The 18,296-nt window shown below is 44.0% G+C and overlaps 1 protein-coding gene, 1 non-coding gene and 1 pseudogene across 4 annotated transcripts in view; all 3 read left to right on the plus strand.

Moving 5' to 3' along the window:
- Positions 1 to 18,296, plus strand: part of PDZD2 (PDZ domain containing 2) — a 480,171-nt gene that overhangs the window by 186,965 nt on the left and 274,910 nt on the right. The window lies entirely within an intron of this gene.
- On the plus strand, positions 604 to 707 carry LOC126957803 (small nucleolar RNA U13). The gene has a single exon (XR_007726966.1). It is a non-coding gene; the product is annotated as a small nucleolar RNA U13 (small nucleolar RNA).
- Positions 9,279 to 9,352, plus strand: LOC126957738 (uncharacterized; annotated as a pseudogene).

Here is an 18,296-nt window from a genome sequence, read left to right on the forward strand (position 1 = left end):
CTTTGTGCAGAATTTCCTTGACCTCAACTTTATCGTCCTTGATGGCAAGGATGTTGCATCTTACTAGTATAGGGAGGGCATCTTTCACATGGGAATTTAATCTTCTGCTTTTAAGAAACAGCATGAAGGTCAAAGCGATCTTTTTGCACCTGCTGTTTTTCAAGTGCCTTTAACTTAAATAATCAGTATTCCAGGATAGCATATTTAACCCCTTCAAAAAGGTCCCTGAGCCCCAGATGAGATTGTTGGCAGCTCCAGTCAACGCAAGCCCAGCCATGCCATAGCTGTATTATTACCTACAGAACCGTGAGCTAATAAATGGGATTGCTCTAAAGCTTCTACATTTGTGGTACTTTGTTACATAGCAATAGAAAACAAATATAATGGCAACATGCAATTTAGTACTTGATCCCTCTCCTGTCATTTACTCATTGTTTTGCATGTATAAATCTTGCCTTCCTTAACCAGACTATAACCTCCCTGAGAACCAGACCCCCGATGTTTTTTCTGCATAGCAAAATTATCTACCATGCCATAGGGGCTACACTAGGAGGAAGGTGGGGTGAGTGTTGAACATCCTGGCTTTAGAATCAGCCTGCCTTGATCCTTTTGTAGTTTGTGAGTATGAGGACTGGGTGTTCACACACGTGTGTGAGATGTGCCACCCTCAAACCTGGTTACAATGTCAGTACATTACCTGTCTAACCTGAAAAAAAAAAAAAAGAATCAGACTGCCTTGGCTTAAATCTTGGCTTAAACTTTCTAAGGTTTGGTTCCCTCATCTTGGGAATAAAATGCATTAGGAAATTATGGAAAGATACACAAACATTGTTATCAGCAGTTACTTCATAGGGAATGATTGCAGGATCAAATGTCATAGGAGGCTTTTAGGATTAAATGAAATGATGCTTAGAAAGTTCTTAAGACAGTGCATGGCGCATGGTAAAGCTCTATAAATACTCTATAAATACTATAAACACTAGCTCCGCGTTTGTAGAAAAACAGACCCTTTGACATACTTGCCCTTCCTGCAGTTCCATATGTGCTAAATTTGTTTAGTATCACATGACACTGGCCTGTCTCCCTACACACGCACACGCATCCCCACCTCCACCTCCTGGCCAGCCACCAGGGATAGACAGACTAAATCCAGCCATTAGACTTGACTGACAACCAGTTTAATCTCCTGAAAACCTGGAGTCAAGCCAGTGAGAGACCAAGCTGCTTTGCTGTGTGAGATGAGCTGGAAGACCAAACAGAACCACATCTGGATTCATGTCCAGAAAGAGCCAGAGCCACATGCCCGTGCTACACTTACAGCATGGCAGACGTCAAGAGGAAGCTGGTTTCTTTAGAGGAACACAGAGTGGACATACAGAAAAGGACAGGGATGAGAGACAGTGTCCCCAGAAAAAGGGATGGGACAGTACCTTCCTGGGGCTGGCAGTTCCCAGCACCAGTTCCCATGGTGCCTAGCTGGACTTGTTTCCCCAAGATCTCCAGGTCTTCATAAGTGTCCCTTGCAAGCAAATAAGCCCTGGCCAAAGAAAGGCTGCTGTGGGTGACAAATCAGACAGTCGGTCATGTTCTAATACATCCTGGGACACCAGGCTGTGGTGCTGACTCCGCATCAATGTAAAAGACAATTAAATGGTATTTGTGGTCTTTTTCCAGACCTTCTTTCAACTGTCAGCACAGTTGAATTCCCAGTGGCCTCTGGAGAGCACTATTCAGTTAAGTTTAGTCCACGGTAGTGAGCACTACACCAGCAGAGCATTTAAGGAAAAGGTATTTTAAATAATAGTTACCATTTCCTGAGTACCAACAACATGCTAACCACGGTGCTGCTTGCTTTACATATATTATATCTTAAACAATCACAACGACTGTTTCCATCCCGCAATTGGAGATTATTTTTGAGCATGGTTACTTATTTCCACAGGCATGCTATTAACAGGTGTCAAGCAAAAGGAAAGCTTTTTTTTTTTTTTTTTACTTTTAATGAACAGGAAGACTGAGTTTATAGTAGCTCCTGATGAACACCAATTCAAGTTCGGTTGCCCCTCAATGTACTCCTTTTTAATTAGAAAAAACAAATGTAGCACCATTGCAATACAGAGGGGAAAATATATCTGGTCTCTGGAGATATAAATACCTGGGTCCCTCTTCTCTCTCAAGGTGAGGCAAAGTGTTTCCTGTTTCCTGCCTTTTATCCACACCCCCAGGATAACGGTGTTGGTTTCATGCCAGGCTGTGGGCTGCTGGGGAGTGGGAGCTGCTCTGCGGGGGAGGAGTTTTTGTTCTCTGCCTTGCTCAATGCCACCGTGGTGGGGAGGGTAGGAGTGAGACTCCCAACCTTTTTAGGTAACAGTTCCCTGCAAAGTCTGAAAACAACCACTGACCTGTCTCCCTTTTATTTTTTACAAGATATTTGAGGCCAGCTGCGGTGACTCATGTCTGTAATCCCAGCACTTTGGGAAGCCAAGGTGGGCGGATCATTTGAGGTCAGGAGTTTGAGACCAGCCTGACCAACATGGTGAAACCCTGTCTCTACTAAAAATACAAAAAAAAAATCAGCCAGGTGTGGTAGCACACACCTGTATTGCCAGCTACTTGGGAGGCTGAGACAGGAGAATCACTTGAACTCGGAAGGCAGAGGTTGCAGTGAGCTGAGATCACACCACTGCACTCCAGCCTGGGTGACAGAACAAGTCTCCGTCTCAAAAAAAAAAAAGAAAAAAAAGATATTTGAAACCTATTTGTTCATTCGATATTATCAATGTAAATTAAAATGTTTATCAGATATTATCCAAGTGAGCCACATGCATGATGTATATGCTTCTCATTTACTTTTTACAACATCCCTATGAGGTAAGAGGCAAGTATTATTATCTGCATTCACAGATGAGGAAATACAGGCTTAGAAAGATTAGATAAACCGACTGGGCACGGTGGCTCACGCCTGTAATCCCAGCACTTTGGGAGGCCGACACGGGCAGATCACGAGGTCGGGAGATCGAGACCATCCTGGCTAACACAGTGAAACCCCATCTCTACTAAAAAATACAAAAAACTAGCCGGGCGAGGTGGCTGGCGCCTGTAGTCCCAGCTACTCGGGAGGCTGAGGCAGGAGAATGGCGTGAACCCGGGAGGTGGAGCTTGCAGTGAGCTGAGATCCGGCCACTGCACTCCAGCCCGGGCGACAGAGAGAGACTCCGTCTCAAACAAAAAAAAACAAAAAAAAAAATACAAAAAATGGGTTTATCTGATCTTTTTTATTTATTTATTTATTTTTTGAGATGGAGTCTCACTCAGTTGCCCAGGCTGGAGTGCAGAGGCGCGATCTCGGCTCACAGCAGGCTCCGCCTCCCAGGTTCGCGCCATTCTCCTGCCTCAGCCTCCCGAGCAGCTGGCACTACAGGCGCCCGCCACCACGCCCCGCTAGTTTTTTGTATTTTTTAGTAGAGATAGGGTTTCACCGTGTTAGCCAGGATGGTCTTGATCTCCTGACTTCGTGATCCGCCCCTCTCGGCCTCCCAAAGTGCTGAGATTACAGGCGTGAGCCACCGCGCCCGGCCGATAAACCCATTTCTCAGAGACAGAGCCTGGAATCGAGCCGGGGTGACCTGCCTCCAAGACCTGAGTCTTTTTTTGCTAGGACGCTCTGTCAGTTGCTACCTATCTGCCAAATAGTGTGTCTGTCCCTCTAGAGAGCACGTCCATTCCCCAGTAAGAAACGTAACCTTCCAGTAAGCAACAACAATTCTGTAAGTGACATCCTGGCCAGGGCACCTTGCTCCCTATTCATGAGGTCACTGCCTCGCCACGTCTCCACTGTGGAGGGGTGAACCTGGAATCAGAAAATCTGGGTTCCGAACACTTTCTCAATCTGTATTTATTCATTTAAGGATATTTATTGACCACCTACTGTTTCAGCTTTGGAACTGCATATTGGGGAAATACTCTTCTATAAAACATATGAAGTCCCTGGTTTTCTGGGGCTTTTATCCATGCCTTAGAAAACTGACTTATCCTTGTAGGCGTAATTGTGATTAATAATGATATGAAGGAATTTTTAAAGTAAGCTTTCTTGTTTTATAGTAGCTTTCCTGAGGCTGGGCATGGTGGCTCACGCCTGTAATCCCAGCACCTTGGGAGGCTGAGGTGGGTAGATCACTTCAGATCAGGAGTTCGAGACCAGCCTGGCCAACATGGTAAAACCCCGTCTCTACTAAAAATACTAAAATTAGCTGGGTATGGTGGCATGTGCTTGTAATCTCAGCTACTCAGGAGGCTGAGGCAGGAGAATTGCTTGAACTGGGAGGCAGAGGTTGCAGTGAGCTGAGATCACGCCACTGCACTCCAGCCTGGGTGATAGAGCAAAACTCTGTCTCAAAAAAATATATAAGTAAAAAATAAAAATAATTTTAAAATGGCTTTACTGAGATGTTCACATACTATAAAATTTATTCTTTAAAATGTACAATTGAGTGGTTTTATATATTCACAGCATTGAATATCACCAATATCTAATTTTAGGACATTTTTATCCTTCCAAAAAGAAGACGAATACCCATTACAGGCATTCTCCATACTCCACTTCTCAAAGCCCCTGGCAACCTACTTTCTGTTCCCATAGATTTACCTATTCCAGATATTTCAGTACATGGTCTTCTGTACTGAATGTGTAATGACTTCAGTACTCATCTATGTTTCAGTATGATTCAGAACTTTACTTCGTTATATTGCCAAATAGTATTCCATATGTTTAACCACATTTGTTTAACCATCCATCCATTTGTGGACATTTGGGTCATTTCCACTTTTTGACTATTATGAATCATGCTGTGAACATTGGTGTACCAGCTTTTGTGACTGTATGTTTTCAGTTCTCCTGGATATATATGTAAGAATGGAATTGATGGTGATAGAGTAACTCTATGTGTAACTTTTTGAGGAATTGCCAATTGTTTTTCAGGACTATTTTACATCCCCACCAGCAGTGTATAAAGACTCTAATTTCTCCACATTCCTGCCACCACTTGTGACCTGTCTTTATTAGACTGGCCATCCTAGTGGGTGTGAAACTGTATCTCACTGTGACTTTGATTTGTATTCTCTAATGATTAATCATGTTGAACACCTTTTCATGTATTTTTGAACCTTTGTACATCTTTGGAGAGATGTCTATTTATTTTTTAAGACAGGGTCTTGCTCTGTCACCCAGCCTGGAGTGCAGTGGCATGAGTGCAGTGCAGAGGCTCACTGTAGCCTCAACCTCCTGGGCTCCAGCAATCCTCCCACCTTATTCTCCTGAATAGCCAGGACTACAGGCACATGCCACTACACCTGGCTAATTTTGTAAAATTTTTTTTGTAGAGACGGGGTCTTGCTGTGTTTCCCAGACTGGTCTCAAACTCCTGGCCTCAAGTGATCTTCATGCCTCAGCCTTCCAAAGCACTAGCATTATAAGCATGAGCCACCATGCCCAGCTAGAAATGTCTATTTAAATCCTTTACCCACTTTTACATTGAGTTGTAAGAATTCTTTATACAGCCTAGATACAAGTTCCTTAACAGATACATGATTTGCAGATATTTTCCCAGGCAGCTGCACATATTAAACAATTGCCACGGATTGTTTTCAACAAATGACCTAGGGATAAGGCTGTTCTTGCAGCATCGGCTCCGAATCAAGTCAAGTAAAGAGAAACCTTGAAAATGGGGCCTTTCAGAGAGCTGTCAGACAGGTCAAGTAATAACAGTTCTGTGAAGATAGAGTTTTTGGGGGTCTCCAAACTTGTTCTGCCTCAGTGGCTGCTAGTGATGCTTCAAGCTTTTGGCTAATTTCCAGAGTTCTGAAAAAGTTGATTTTGGTCATTTTTTCCAGTGTTTTTGTTACTCTTATAAAGGGGTGGATTTTTGGAGGTCTTTATTTTTATCATTCCAGAAGTGCTTTTTCCAATAAACTTATCTTTGAAATATGGTATACATAAAGGCACATATCAAAAGTATTCAGCTTAGTAAATTTTTTTTTTTGAGATAGAGTCTCGCTTTGTCGCCCAGCCTGGAGTGCAGTGGCGCAAACTCAGCTCACTGCAAGCTCCATCTCCCATGTTCACACCATTCTCCTGCCTCAGCCTCCCGAGTAGCTGGACTACAGGTGCCCGCCATCATACCCAGCTAATTTATTTTGTATTTTTTAGTAGAAATGGAGTTTCACCGTGTCAGCCAGGATGGTCTCAATCTCCTGACCTCATGATCCGCCCACCTTGGCCCCCAAAGTGCTGGAATTACAGGCATGAGCCACCACACCCAGCCTTTTATTTTATTTTATTTTACTTTTGAGACAGTCTTGCTCTGTTGCCAAGGCTGGAGTGCAGTGGCACGATCTCGGCTCACTGCAACCTCTACCTCCCAGGTTCAAGCTATTCTCCTGTCTCAGCCTCCAGAGTAGATGGGATTGCAGGTATGCACCATCACACCTGGCTAATTTTTGTGTTTTTAGTAGAGAGGGGGTTTCACCATGTTGGCATAGCTGGTCTCAAACTCCTGACCTCAGGTGATCCACCCACCTCAGCCTCCCAAAGTGCTGGGATTATAGGCATAAGCCACCACACCCAGCCCAGCTTAGTGAATTTTTATATTAACCATCACCCAAACTGAGAAACAGAACTTAACTAGTATGTCAGAGCTCTCCTTCTTACCTCTTACCAGTTACTAACCCCCCCTTTACCAAAGTAAAGTGGTATCTAATAGCTGTAAGAACTTTCCTGCTTATGGCTGGGTATGGTGGCTCATGCCTGTAATCCAGCACTTTGGGAGGCCAAGGTGGGTGGAGCACTTGAGGTCAGGAGTTCAACCTGGCCAACATGGTGAAACCCTGTCTGTACTAAAAATACAAAAAATTAGCCAAGTGTGGCCGGGCGCGGTGGCTCAAGCCTGTAATCCCAGCACTTTGGGAGGCCAAGACGGTCAGATCACGAGGTCAGGAGATCGAGACCATCCTGGCTAACACGATGAAACCCCGTCTCTACTAAAAAATACAAAAAACTAGCCGGGCGCGGTGGCGGGCGCCTGTAGTCCCAGCTACTCGGGAGGCTGAGGCAGGAGAATGGCATAGACCCGGGAGGCGGAGCTTGCAGTGAGCTGAGATCCGGCCACTGCACTCCAGCCTGGGCGACAGAGCGAGACTCCGTCTCAAAAAAAAAAAAAAAAAAAATTAGCCGAGTGTGGTGGTAGGTGCCTGTAATCCCAGCTGCTCGGGAGGCTGAGGCAAGAGGGTCACTTGAACCTGGGAGTCAGAGGTTGCAGTGAGCCAAGATCATGCCACTGCACTGTAGCCTGGATGACAGAGCGAGACGCCATTGCAATAAAACAAAAAACAAAAAACTTCCTTGTCTAGTACCATTCTGATTTTTTCCAACTGTTTCATTCTACTTGTTCAAATTTTCCTTCCAAACCACTCCCTTAATACATTTAATCTGATGGCATTTTTAACTTGTGAATTTTATTTTTTTAATATTCAACTTTTAAAAAATTATGAACTAGCCTATTTGGGACATCCATTTGTTTCTGTCAAGCTCTTCCTGCCTCCCCAGATTTCTCTATCATCAACAACCATTTCCCTTATCAGTAAGCCAGGCCCTGGAGTACTGGCTGTTAATTCTCCTCTATCCCTTTTTCCCAGACTTGCAGACACCCTTGATCATCCACATAAAAAGGGAAGCTGAGATGTCTTCAGGATAAAGTTACATGTTTTTTCATGAGACTTCTGCATAGTGTCCAAACACTCTGAGCTGTACAGATAGAAAGGATGCTTCTTGAGAGTCTTTTGGGAGACGCCTTATCCTGCAATTCTGATTTCTTTGCTTTTCCTGACCAAGGCTTCTCAGGCTAATTCAGAGCCATTGTGGCACAGCTCAGACAGCAAGCAGTGACATTCTAAAGTTGCTTCTTCTGAGGAATTCTCCCAGTGGGAAAGCAAGGCGGGATGGAACACTTCCTTGGGCAGTTTACGAAGTGTGGAGACCCAGCTCCCTGTTAGTGCTTTTTCTTATCAGAGATCATTACCCGGTAGAAAAGGAGATGTTCTGATGGAGGATTAAGCTAGATATAGTAAGTCACGGTGATATGGACATTTGAAAGTAATTGCTTGGAAAGTGAAAAGAGGTCAAAGTGGTTGAACTTAATGGTACAAAGAATAACCATGGGGCCAGGCGTGGTGGCTCACACCTGTAATCCCAGCACTTCGGGACGCCGAGGCAGTGGATCACTAAGTCAAGAGATCGAGACCATCCTGGCCAACATGGTGAAACCCCATCTCTACTAAAAATACAAAAATTGGCCGGGCACAGTGGCTTACGTCTGTAATCCCAGCACTTTGAGAGGCTGAGGTGGATGGATCACGAGGTCAAGAGATTGAGACCATCCTGGCCAACATGGTGAAACCCCATCTCTACTAAAAATACAAAAATTGGCCAGGCGCAGTGGCTCACGCCTGTAATCCCAGCACTTTGGGAGGCTGAGGCGGGCGGATCATGAGGTCAAGATATCATGACCATCCTGGCTAACATGGTGGAACCCCATCTCTACTAAAAAATACAAAAATTAGCTGGGCGTAGTGGTGTGTGCCTGTAGTCCTAGCTACCTGGGAGGCTGAGGCAGGAGAATCACTTGAACCCAGGAGGTAGAGGTTGCAGTGAGCCAAGACAGCGCCACTGCACTCCAGCTTGGGCAAGAGAGGAAGACCGCCTAAAAAAAAAAAAAAAAAAAAAAAAAATAACCATGGGGTGGGAAAAACTGTAAATGGAGTGAAAATTTGGGGCAAAGATAAGGGACTCGAAGTAACTAATAAAATGATTAAAAATCAATTCTGACTTTTAGTGGGTTTTTGTTTTGTTTTTTGTTTGTTTTAGAGATAGGGTCTCACTATGTTGCCCACGCTAGTTTCCAGCTTCTGGACTCAAGTGATCCTCCCACCTTGGCCTCCCAAACTGCTGGGATTACAGGCATGAGCCTGGCATGATTCCGTTTATACAAGGGTCCTAGAATAGTCAAATTCATAGAAACAGAAAATGAAATGGAAGTTACCAGAGGCTGGGAGAAGGGACGAATGGAGAGTTATTAGCGGATGCAAAGTTTCAGTCTGGTGTGATGAAAAAGCCCTGGAGATGGGTAGTGGTGCTGGTTGCACAACAACATGAATGTATTTGTTGACACTCAACTGTACACTTGAAAATCATTCAAAAGGGTGCTTGCTTAAAATAATTAAAAAGGGTGCTTGCTTCAGCATCACATATACTAAAATTGGAACAATACAGAGAAGATGAACATGGCTCTTGCTCAAGGATTTTTAAAAATAATTAAAATGGCCGGGCGTGGTGGCTCACGCCTGTGATCCCAGCACTTTGGGAGGCCTAGGCAGGTGGATCAGAAGGTCAGGAGATCCAGACCATCCTGGCTAACATGGTGAAACCCTGTCTCTACTAAAAATACAAAAAAATTAGCCGGGCATGGTGGTAGGCGCCTGTAGTCCCAGCTACTCAGGAGGCTGAGGCAGGAGAATGTAATGAACTGGGGAGGCTGAGCTTGCAGTGAGCCGAGATCGCGCCACTGCGAGCCTGGGCAACAGAGCAAGACTCTGTTGCAAAAATAAATAAATAAATAAATAAAATAAAATGGGTCAGGCGTGGTGGCTCACGTCTGTAATCCCAGCACTTTGGGGGGCTGAGGCAGGCAGATCACCTGAGGTGAGGAATTTGAGACCAGGCTGGCCAACATGGTGATACCCCATCTCTACTGAAAATACAAAAATAAGCTGGGCACGGTGGCGGGTGCCTGTAATCCCAGCTACTCGGGAGGCTGAGGCAGGACAATCACTTGAGCCCAGGAGGTGGAGCTTGAAGTGAGCCAAGATCGCACCACTGCACTCCAGCCTGGGAAACAGAGTGAGACTCTGTCTCAAAAAAAAAAATTAAAATGGTCAATTTTATTCTATGTATATTTTACCAAGTAAAAAGATGTGCAGTTAAGTACAAATCTAGTGTGAGGAAAAGGTTGGGGTCACAGGTGACCAAGGCCTTGGGGAACCCATTGGTGTCTTTAAGGAGATTTTCCCTTGTTCCACAAGTTCCATGAGCAGGCCTAACCAACCCACTGCCACAGTGTCAACACTGTTAGTACAGTCAGTAGCCACTGTCTGTGCCTGGTTGATTAATAAGAAAGTACTTAGCTTCCTTCCAAAACTCTGGAAAAATGAGACAAATGTCATTAAAAGGTTAAGACACTTGTTGCTAATATCTTAAAAGTGGCCACTAGAAACAAAGGTGGAGGCTGGGCATGGTGACTCACACCTGTAATCCCAGTGCTTTGGGAGGCTGAGGTCGGAGATCGCTTGAGTCCAGGAGTTTGAGAAAGCCTGGGAGACATGGCAAAACCACGTCTCTACAAAAAATACAAAAATTAGCCAGATGTAGTGGCACATGCCTGTAGTCCCAGCTACTGAGGAAGCTAAGGCAGGAGGATCACTTGAGTCTGGGAGGCAGAGGTTGCAGTGAACTGAGATGGTGCCACTGCACTGTAGCCTGGGCAACAGAGTGAGACCCTGTCTCAAAAAAAAAAAAAAACAAAAAACGAATGGTCTTGATCTCCTGACCTCGTGATCCACCCACCTTGGTCTCCTAAAGTGCTGGGATTACAGGCATGAGCCAGTTGCAGTGAGCCAAGATTGTGCCATTGCACTCCAGCCTGGGTAATAGATGAGACCCTGTCTCAAAAACAAAAATAAGGAAAAAAGAAAAAGAAAAGGAAAAGAAACAAGCAAACAAACAAAGGTGGAGATGGAAATGTGAATCCATTTCAATTACCTGGGCCCTCTAGAGGCCTCTGTGAAGCCTTTAGGGCACAGCTTTCTGCCATTTCTCCTGAAGGCTGAGATAATCTGGTGACCACCTCAACAGGCACCTTGAGAGCAGCAGTGACCTAGGCTCAGACTCACCTGGTGGGGACTGTGGCCGTGGTGACATCATGAGTCTTCCTTGGCCCATCAACCTGTACTCTGTGCCTGCTGGGCACTGCGGGGTGGAGAGAGGCCAGCTTAGCCACCAGGATGCCACCATGCCAGAGATGAGGGATGCCTCAGAGGAGGAAGGTTCTATGGAATGTCCACCCTTCCTCCTCTGATGCAGAATTTGATGCAATGGCTGGACATTTATAGGCCATTTTCTTGGATGATGAATTCTGTTTAATACAAAGGAACTTCAAGAACAAGAAGCACTGGAAGCTAAGCCAGGTTGTTGTCAAGAGGAGGAAACAACTGAAAAGGGTTCCCCTACCCTCTGACTCCTTCTTTAAGGGACCCCATGGCTCAACAAGCCTGTGTCCAGTTGGAGCACCTGCCCACCTGCCCCTGCTCTCCTCCACTGCTAGCTGACCACCAATTCCAGGTTTGAAGATATGGAACAGATATGCCCATATTCTCCATTTTTAACTAATAACCTTTTTAATGAAGAGCTTCTGCCTGAAGAGCATTCCTGGAAATTAATATGGTTGATTTCATGACAACCAGACATCAGCTTAAAGATGAAGTGGCAAAAATTTTCTTGAAAAAGTTTCTTGAACACTCTTCCCCCCAAAATTTGAACTATGCAACAGAAATAGAAGACAGAGAAAAGGGTCTAAACTGTTGCTTAATAGTGAAAGCCTTTGCACATACCTTTCTGCTACCCAGCAAATTGTGTGTGGTGCTCATTCCTGGGGAAGTGTTTTCATTTTGGTATTTCAAGCCCCACAGGTGGTAGATGACCTCAGCTTGTGAAGGAAAAAAAATCAGTGATGAGGGAACATACCTTTAAGAGATTTATCTCATTTGGAACACTTGGACACAGGGTGGGGAGCATCGCACACCAGTGCCTGTTGTGGGGTGGGGTGATGGCGGAGGGATGGCATTGGGAGATATACCTAATGTAAATGACGAGTTAATGGGTGCAGCACACCAACGTAGCACATGTATACATATATAACAAACCTGCACGTTGTGCACATGTACCCTAGAATGTAAAGTATAATACAAATATATATATATTAAAGATTTATCTCATTTGATCATTAGTTGGTCTAAATAAGGAGTGATCAAAAAGCAAGAAACATGAACTCTTCAGGAATATTTGCTTTTGAGAAATATCTGCTAGTGTTTCAAAACTTTGATAGCCTCGTGGAGTGGATTCAACTCTTAGATGTTTTTGAGACAAAGAAAGAACATTCTATGTGTTAGAGGAAGACGCTTCAGATCACTGCTCTGCTGACTTCTTCCTGTGTACATAATCCAAAGATAGTGGAGCTGAAAGGTGGTCACCGATGTGTGGGCATCATTGAGATGAGATCACTGCAAGTTATTATCTCTCGACTATCTTCCATACCTTTCTTCTATGTGCTGTGCTATTCTATTTATTGTTTTCAAAAGTGTATCTTTTAGGGCTGCGAGCGGTGACTCACCTGTAATCCCAGCACTTTGGGAGACTGACGTAGGTGAATCACTCGAGGTCGGGAGTTCGAGACCAGCCTGGCCAACATGGTGAAACCCATCTTTACTAAAAATACAAAATTAGCCAGGTTTGATGGTGGGCAACTGTAATTCCAGCTACTTAGGAGGGTGAGGCAGGAGAATCGCTTGAACCTGGGAAGCAGAGATTGCAGTGAGCCGAGATCACACCACTGCACTCCAACGTGGGCAACAAGAGTGACACTGCATCTCAAAAAAAAAAAAAAAATTTTATCTTTTAGCTTCAAGGACCCTGCCTTACTGACCAGAAGATAAGAATTCATCTAGGGGGAGGCCGAGACGGGTGGATCACAAGGTCAGGAGATCAAGACCATCCTGGCTAACACAGTGAAACCCTGTCTCTACTAAAAATAACAAAAAATTAGCCGGGCGAGGTGGCGGGTGCCTGTAGTCCCAGCTACTTGGGAGGCTGAGGCAGGAGAATGGCCTGAACCCGGGAGGCAGAGCTTGCAGTGAGCCAAGATCGCGCCACTGCACTCCAGCCTGGGCGACAGAGCGAGACTCCGTCTCAAAAAAAAAAAAAAAAAAAAAAAAAAAAAAAAAAAAAAAAAGAATTCATCTAGGGACAGTTACATGAACTCATCTTCTCAGTCTCCATTTCTAGAGCTGATGTGTAACTTTTCATCAATTGCACTGAGAAAACGAGAGCTTCAGTGTCTTGGGTTGGGTCAGCATCTCTAACTAGCACAGCACCTAACACCTAGTGAAAACTCAACAAATGTTTGTTGAGTGACATAAGCCTTCCTTCTGAAAATGCAAGTCTTGGGTTTGTGTATCTTCTTTCACTGGTCCTGAATCAGTCCTATTATTTCCGGCAGGCGCGTCGCTCATTGAGAATGTAGTCATAAACTCTTGTGGGTCTCAATTTGGAATGTCCATGATTGTCCTCCTAAAAATAAATAGAAGTATTATGTGTTAAGTGCTTTTTAAATCTGCTATGTTTGCAAAAAGAATTCTGCGTTGGTGCTCCCAATTTACCAGTCTGACTTAGATGTTTTGAAATAGAGTAAAATGTATCTTAACTAAAAAACAGCACAGTAGTGGTATTTTTGTAAGCTTGTTTCAATGTTTTTCTCTATAAAACAATAGTAATTTTAGTGGCTTTTTTTTTTTTTAGACAGTCTTGATCTGTGGCCCAGGCTGGAGTGCAGTGGCATGATTTTGGCTCCCTCCATCTCCAGGGTCCAGGCAATTCTCTTGCCTCAGCCTCCCAAGTAGCTGGGATTATAGATGTGCACCACCACGCCTGGCTAATTTTTATATTGTAAAGGCAGAGTTTCGCTGTGTTGGCCAGGCTGGTTTCGAACTCCTGACCTCAAGTGATCCACCTGCCTCGGCCTCCCAAAGCGCTAGGATTATAGGGGTGAGCCACTGAGCCTGGCCAATTTCATTGTATATGAGGGAAAAATCCATGATTTTTGCAAATGTCCCCAACTTGATCTAAATCCTCCTTTCTTTTACAACCTCTCCTAGAGATGGTGCTCTAATGACAAAAGCAGAGAGGTAGGCAAACATTTTTTATGATCCCCTCTAGAAATTTTGTTTAGAAAAGTGTACCTCATCTGTTCAGGATTAGTAAAATAAGTTATGTAGGCTGGGCAAGGTGGCTCATGCCTGTAGTCCCAGCACTTTGGAAGGCCCAGGCAGATGGATCACTTGAGGTCAAGAGTTCAAGACCAACCTGGCCAACATGGTGAAACCTGGTCTCTACAAAAATACAAAAATTAGCCAGGCATGATGGCAGGTGCCTGTAATCCCAGCTATTCTGGAGGCTGAGATGAGAGAATCGTTTGAATCCAGGAGGTGGAGGTTGCAGTGAGCCAAGATTGTGCCACTGCACTCCAGCCTGGGCGACTGAGCGAAACCATCTAAAAATTAAAATTAAAATTAATAAATCATGTAGATTAATCCACTTCTGGAAGAAGAGGAAAGGTGTACTTGAGTTAGTTCCTGTTGTGTAATAAGATTCTATATTGAAATCTCAAAAAGAATATAAGCCTGGATCCCTACCCACGAAATGCAGACCCTCCACACCTGTGCAGTGCATGCTTGATGGTGAACTAGTCTCATACACACACTTTGCTGACGAGAAGCTGCAAGCCCAGTAGGTGAAGAGACTCCGTTTGGGTATCAGGAGCAGAGTCAGGGCAAGCAGCTAGGTGTCTGGAGTGACTGGAGCATTCTTGCCAGGGAACAGCCGAGATCGCACCATTGCACTCCAGCCTTGGGAGACAAGAGTGAGACTTTGTCTCAAAAAAAAAAATAAACAAAATAAATAAATAAACGGGCGGGGCGCGGTGGCTCACGCCTGTAATCCCAGCACTTTGGGAGTCCGAGGCGGGCGGATCATGAGGTCAGGAGATCGAGACCATCCTGGCCAACATGATGAAACCCTATCTCTACTAAAAATACAAAAAATTAGCCAGGAGTGGTGGCAGGCGCTTGTAATCCCAGCTACTTGGGAGGCTGAAGCAGGAGAATTGCTTGAACCCGGGAGGCGGAGGTTGCAGTGAGCTGAGATTGTGCCATTGCACTCCAGCCTGGGCAAAAAGATAGAAACTCCATCTCAAAAAAAGTAAAAAATAAAAAAATAATAATAATAATGATAAAAAGATCATAAAGAATATGAGGCCGAGCACAGTGGCTTGCACCTATAATCCCAGCACTTTGGGAGGCCGAGGTGGGCGGATCACTTAAGGTCAGGAGTTCAAGACCAGCCTGGCCAACATGGTGAAGCCATGTTTCTACTAAAAATACAAAAAATTAGCCAGGCGTGGTGGTCCATGCCTGTAGTCCCAGCTACTCGGGAGGCTGAGGCAGGAGAATTGCTTGAACTTGGGAGGCAGAGGTTGCAATGAGCCGAGATCGTGCCACTGTACTCCAGCCTGGGTGACAGAGTGAGACTCTGTCTCAAAAAAAAAGAAAAAAATTGGCCAGGCATGATAGTGTGTGCCTGTAGTCCCAGCTGCTTGTGAGGCTGAGATGGGAGATCACCTGAGCCCAGTAGGTAGAGGCTGCAGTGAGCTGAGATTGCACCACTGTACTCTAGCCTGGGTGAGTAACACAGTAAAACCCTGTCTCAAAAATAAAAAGCAAAAAGTACATGAAGTAAGACTAAAGAAACTAAGATGAACAGCTAAAAAAGAAAGCAAGAAAAAATATATATACATATGGTATTTGTAAAGTTTGGAAACAGATAAAATACACAAAATTCTGTGAGGTCTTCAATCTGTAAAAAATGAAATTATATTAAAAATTATATTCTGTGTTTTACAGGATGGGAAACATCACACACCAGAGCCTGTCGTGGGGTGTGGGGAGGGGGGAGGGATAGCATTAGGAGATATACCTAATGTAAATGATGAGTTAATGGGTGCAGCACACCAACATGGCACATGTGTACATATGTAACAAACCTGCACATTGTGCACACGTACCTTAGAACTTAAAAGTATTAAAAAAAAAAAAAAAAAAAAGAGCTACAAGAGAACAAGCAAAAAAAAAAAAGGCATCAACAAGAGTGTAGGTAATTATGAAATTGAGTGACAGGGCATTCATTATGGTAGTAGCTTTATTGTTGTGTATGGTTAAAATTTTTTATAATAAAATGTTTTTAAAAAGTGAACAGCAAATGATAGGCACTTGTGTCCTCGCTTGACCACAGAGTAAGCTGTGTGATCTCTGGAAAGTTCCTTAACTATACAGAGAAAATTTTGGTTAGTGTGGATAATCTATAGGCTGCTCTCTCCCGCTCTTGATTTCTATAACACTTTTTTTTTTTTCAGTTATATTATTCATAGAATTTTACACTCAGAGATCTGGGGGAGACCCAAGAAATCAGTCCGTAAGATCCGGACTTAAATTCCAGGTCTCATACACACTTGCTTTGGTAAGTCACTTAAATACCTGAGGCTCAGTTTAATCCTGTGTAAACTAGGAATAATTACTATTATTTTTCAGAGATTGGTAAAGACAAGATATGGAATGTGCTTAAATGTAGACCCAGCACCTTGTAGGCACTTAATAAATGTAAAGTATTGCAAAAAAAAAAAAAAATGTATTCTGTGTTTTAATATTTTATGGACCCCAGGTATATTTTATTATTATTTATTTATTTTTTATTATTTTTTTAAATATTTTTTTGAGATGGAGTCTGGCACTGTCGCCCAGGCTAGAGTGCAGTGGCATGATCCTGGCTCACTGCAACCTCTGCTTCCCGGGTTCAAGCAATTCTCCTGCCTCAACCTCCCAAGTAGCTGGGATTACAGGCGCACACCATCACAACCAGCTAATTTTTGTATTTTTATTAGAGATGGGTTTTTGTCATGTTGGCCAGGCTGGTCTTGAACTCCTGACCTCAAGTGATCCACCTGCCTCAGCCTCCCAAAGTGCTGGTATTACAGGCGTGAACCACCGTGCTTGGCTGAGGTATATTTTAATCCTCAGAAACCCATGGAGCTGGAAAATGCTCCTCAAAGAGATCCATATAATCACGTGGCTCAGCAGCATAAACAGCCTCTCATCTCTGGAATCACAGTCTAAAGATTTTGATAATTAACTCTCCTTTTCTACTTTGAAAAAGAAGCCCAAATTCAAACAGGTAAACAGTCATGTCAATTTGCAGGTGAGTTTTCAAAAGCTGATCTAGAGGCATTGTTCTCTGAAAATAAATTAAATAGAACAAAGGCTAGGCAAACGAGTCATCGTCATTTTCTTCAGAAGGCCATGGTTTTCAGTGGTAGTTTTTCATTGACCAGAGTAGGCCAATATCGATGTACATGTAACTCTAAAACCTCCCTGCCACTCTCACGTTACAGCACAGCCAGGGCATCTAGGCGAGCCACAGAGAATTCCAGGTCTGGGGCATTCCCAGGAGGCCAGGTCTGTGAACACATTCTGGACACCTGGCTTAGCTGACCTCCACATCAATTCTGTTGTGAGAGTTTCTTCATCTTCATCATCCTTAAGAGTCTCTAATGGGTTGGGAGAGAGGGCTCAGCCTCTGCATCCCCCATCCTCCCATGTGGCTTCTCAGCATGCGTCCCTCCTGCCTTCCAGATCATCTGACCTGCAGGGACCCCAGAAGCTCTCACCAGAAAGAGATTTGGGTGCCTGTTCTGCGTACACGTTGCCCTCTCCTGCCATCCCTGCATTGTTGTTAACTGCTGAAAGACAGGAAAAGGTCGTCACTTTTGAGTTCCTTCAGTTTGCTTTCAATTCTTTTACTCCCCTCCAGAGGTCATCTTTGAAGACGAGTTCTGTTGACAGGGGGTGCAAAATCTTAATTTATCTTTGTAGTACTCCTTGAAGAGGACTTCAGAGTTCAAAGCAAACAGTAAGACGAATGTTTGCTCTAGTGATCTTTTATCGTTTTATCCTTTGTAATGACCACAGAAGAGAAAGGAGTTTGCACATATGTTATAAATAATCGTGTCAAGGGAAAATGTGGTAAAAGAAAAAAAAAAAAAAAAACAGATTTTAAGAACTCATTGGTGTTACTATAGAGTAAAAAACTGGCAAATATTTGGTTCATGAGCGCATTTAAGGTTTAGAACTGAGATCTACTGCCTAAGAGACAGGAACCTGAGCTTTTAGGTAGAAGGGAGATGGAATATAATCTTTATTTTCAAGAAACTTAGGCCGGATATGGTGGCCCATGCCTGTAATCCCAGCACTTTGGGAGGCTGAGGTGGGCTGATAGCTTGAGCATCACAAGTTCAAGACCAGTCTGAGCA

This window comes from Macaca thibetana, chromosome 6 (assembly GCF_024542745.1).
Source record: "Macaca thibetana thibetana isolate TM-01 chromosome 6, ASM2454274v1, whole genome shotgun sequence".
Lineage (NCBI taxonomy): Eukaryota > Metazoa > Chordata > Mammalia > Primates > Cercopithecidae > Macaca > Macaca thibetana.